We start from the raw sequence: 4,210 nt of genomic DNA, 5'->3' as shown, positions 1-4,210 counted from the left end.
GAATGGAGAGAAAGTGATGTTTAGACACTGAGAGAGAAATTCTGAGCTCCACACCTCCCCTAGAGCCGAGTTCTCCTCGATATCTTCCCGCAGGCGAATGGAGAACAGCCTCCTGCGAAGGGAGTGGAGAATGTAGCAGGACGGGGCAGCGCGTGGCCTCATGGGAAATGTAGTTTGGTACCCGAGTTCCTAGTGGGCGTGGCAAAGGGAATGTAGGAAAGCCAATGGGCAGAGGGAGGGGACAGAGGAGGGACACAATTCAGTTCGACTTCAATTCAATGCAGTTCATCCTTCATGCAACATCTAGCTTTTCTGTCTATCCAGTACTGCCACCCAATATACTGATGTGTGGGGTACGGAGACCCTTGCCAATAAATCGGAGCCTCTGAGATATTAGCAAAAAGAAAGTTTTCTTTATTCGCTTTCTCGAGAAAGGGCACCGTCCGCCTGCCTAAGATGGCTCTGCTGGGAGAGTGCAAGGGTGTGCTCAGCAGACACAGATTATAGAGACCCTGACCGCAACTCCTCCTCCCTATCCCCTTCCTCTCAGTTCGTTGGTGCAAGCCTTGAGGGCACAGTCTATTCTCGGAAAGTCTACCCCAGCAACAGAGAACAAACAAACAAAAAAATAGTTGCCTAGAGACAAGAAAAAGGCGGGAAGTCTTTGCAAGAGTGAGCAAGGAGTTTTGGAAGGGGGGGTGTTATTCCTCCCTGCTACGTGCCTAAAAATAAGTTTGGGAAGGGGGAGGGGTCTGGTAAAGTACAGGATGTGGTGAAAAGCACGTTTCTTTACAAGGTCAAACGATTAACTCTTTGAGGAGGCTTCACTCCTGAGATCCTCAGAGAGCATCTCTCACACTGATGAAGACGATGATACAGTAATAGGCATAGGCACTCTGAGGGTTGCAAAACATTTAAACATGGTGATGCTCAAAACAGCCCCGGGAAGTACCTGCTGTTATTATCCCATTTTACAGAAGAGGAAACTGAAACAGACAAAGGTTGAGTGACTTGCCCTGGGTCACACAGCTAGTAAATATCTGAGGCCAGATTTGAACTGTGCTCTTCCTGACTCCAGATCCAGTCTTCTATCCATTGTAGCCACCTAATAAAATTAAAAACAATAATCATATGTGCGGAGTACTCTAAAGGTTATAAAGTGCTTTGTAAATATTATCTGATCCTCATAATAACCCTAGGAAGTAAGTGCTGTTATTATCTCTGTTTTACAGATAAGAAAACTGAGGCTGAGAAAAGAAGAGAAGCTGCATATCACAGAGTAGAGAGAATGAGGAACTTGAAATCAGAAAACCCTGGGTTCAAATTCTGCCCCAGTCACTTACTAGCTGTGTGACCCTGGGCAAGTCATAGGTTTACTGATCTGGCCTGGAAGAAACCAAATCTTTTTCATTTTACAGAGGAAGAAACTGAGACTGAGAGGTGACAGCAGCTTGGCATAGTAGATACAGTGCTCAGCTGGGAGATCTAGGTTCAAATGTCTGTCACTTCTGTAGCTGTGTGACTGTAGATGTCACTTAATTACTCTCAGCCCCAGTTCCCTCATCTGTAAAAAGAAGGGGTTGACCCAGGGGTAGGGAACCTGCCTCCACAAGTGGCCTTGAGGCCGAAGATTCCCTACCCCTGGACTACACGGTCTCCCTCCAGTTCTAAACAAAAAATCCTATTGAGGGGAGTACAGACCCTGGAACCCCACCCCCAACTTCACCTGAGGCACCATCCCTGTAATTCTCTCAACTGGCCTTTCATTGTGGCCTATGCCAAGTGTCCCAATTCTGTTGTTACCTCTGACCCAGCCCAACCTTCTTTGTCTGCTATCTACTGTTATCTCCAATCGCCCTGGCCACTTCTCACCCTTAATTCTATTTAGATTCCATTCTCCCTGGGCCAAAAGGTCCTTGGCATTCTCTGTTACCTCCCAGTCACCCCAGACTACTTGGCCATTCCTAGATCCCTCCCACAGCCTTTCTGTAAATAAAATCCATCCTGGCCTCCATTAAGGGGCTCAGATTCAATCTGGCCCGCTTGCATTAGCAATACAAATGCTTAGATTCCTTAAGAGTCCAGCCAATATAGCGGATTTTTAGACTCACGCCCACCTTGAACAGTGTTCTAATAAACCTTGTCTTTGGCTGAAAGAAGGCTTGGGTCGAATTCATTCTGGCAGAACTCGTGTGTTGCTAGTTCGGGGTCCCAACACCCCTAAATCTCAACATTATGACTTGCCGAGGGTCACTAGAGCTAGAAAGTGACTGAGACAGAATTTGAGCTCAGGTCCTTCTGAGTTCAGCACCTGCTAAGTGCTGGGCAGGGGAACACAAAAAACGACAAAAAAAAAAAATGAAACTACTTCGTCTTCAGAGAGCTTATATTCTACTAAACTAAAGAATCCCGAGGCAAATGTCATTTAACTTGACTGTGCATCAGTTTTCTCCTCTACAAAATGGGAATTAGAATCCCTACCACACTTGCCTGCTTAAGAGATTATCTCGAAGATGCACCATCAGGATATGACATAATTTACTTAGAGCCCAATTCCCTGGTTTTACAGAAAAGGAAACTGAGGCTCAGAGAGGGGAAGTAGCTTGCCAGTGGGCACATAAGAAGTAAGGAACAGAGGTGATTTCAAAGGCACAAGATGTGAAAGCTTTGAAAAGGATGAAACACTGTGGGAACACATTTTACTCCTTCCGGAGATGTTTAGCCCACAGAAGAGAAAATGTTGAGGGGAAAATGATGACTGCTTTCAAATGTTTGAAGGACTTTCCTACAGGAGAGGGATTTGCTTCGTTCTGCTTGGCTCCAGAAGGCCGAACCATGGCAGATTTGGGCCTGCTGTCAGGAACATCATTCCTAACCATGAGAGCTGTCCCAAAGTGGAATGGTCTTCCTGGAGAGATGGTGAGTTTGCCCTCTGTGAGGTCTCTAAGCACAAGTTTTTTGCTTATTTGTACTCCCCCCGGGATTTCTAAGATGGGCTTTTGTCCGGGGCAGTTATCTCAGTAATTGAGGACTATTCTGTGAAAGTCTGCTTGCCCCCCTGGCAGTCAGGAAGACAGGGAACAGCAACGGCATTGCTTCCAAAACTTCAGTCTCAGGATAAGATGTCCCCAGGCTTCTTTAATTTGACATAAGAGCCCTATGGGGCAGCTAAGTGGCACAGTAGATAGAGTGATGGGCCCAGAGTCAGGAAGACTCATCTTCCTGAGTTCAAATCCAGCCTCAGACACTTATTAGCTGCGTTACCCTGGGCAAGTCACTTAACTCTGTTTGCCTCAGTTTCCTCATCTGTAAAATGAGCTGGAAAAGGAATGGCAAACCACTTCAGTATCTTTGCCAAGAAAACCCCAAAACATGTTGCCCTGAAGCCAACTTAACTTGTCTACTTGAGTTGCCATATTTTCCAGAAACACATGCATGTTCATTTCTCTTATAATAAATCCAGTTACAATGCATGTCTCATGGACTTATGACTATTTATTTATTTATTTAGGTCAACAGGGGAGTCAGATCAGACTGAAAAAGGACTGAACAACAGTAACAAAAATGTAAGAATCCATTAAAAACAGAGTGCTCACAGGGCATGTTCACTATCTAGGAATTAGCAAATTCCAGGGACAGATAAGATTCTGGGAGACCCAGCAAAGAAGCAAACACACAAGCAGAAGGCAACCTGAATCCTGCTGATGCAGCCGCAATTGCTCCATCCAGCAGAACCACCCAGGTGTCAATGAGTAACTCCTTTAGTACAAAGGGCATTTGGTGAAAATCCCAATACTCTGGGAGCTCCTGGCTTTTTCATTTCCATGCCTTCTTCAGATTTGGTGAACAAAGACAAAACAAGAGAGACAAAGGCATGGTTCTATTAGGTTAGCCTGCAGGGATGAGGACAGAAAATTCCTCCTTATATTTCACTGTTGTCTCTCCTGGCCAAAACAAATTTTTCTTAAACAGTTGTGAAAACAGATTGAATTCAATGGACCGTTGCCTGATACATACCTTGCTAGACACAGGGTAGCTCAAGGAAATGAGAGACATTGGCATAGGACCACCCAGCATGGTGTGACCAAAATAAAGAAGGTGCTATGTTGTAGAAGCAAAACAGAACTGCACTAGCTTAAAGGAGGGGATGGAGGGAGAGAAAATTTAGAACTCAAAATCTTATGGAAGTGAATGTTGAAAACTAAAAATT

The sequence above is a fragment of the Vombatus ursinus genome, unplaced genomic scaffold, assembly GCF_900497805.2.
Source record: "Vombatus ursinus unplaced genomic scaffold, bare-nosed wombat genome assembly UNPS02015066.1, whole genome shotgun sequence".
NCBI classification, from domain to species: domain Eukaryota; kingdom Metazoa; phylum Chordata; class Mammalia; order Diprotodontia; family Vombatidae; genus Vombatus; species Vombatus ursinus.
This window is presented reverse-complemented; position numbering follows the sequence as displayed.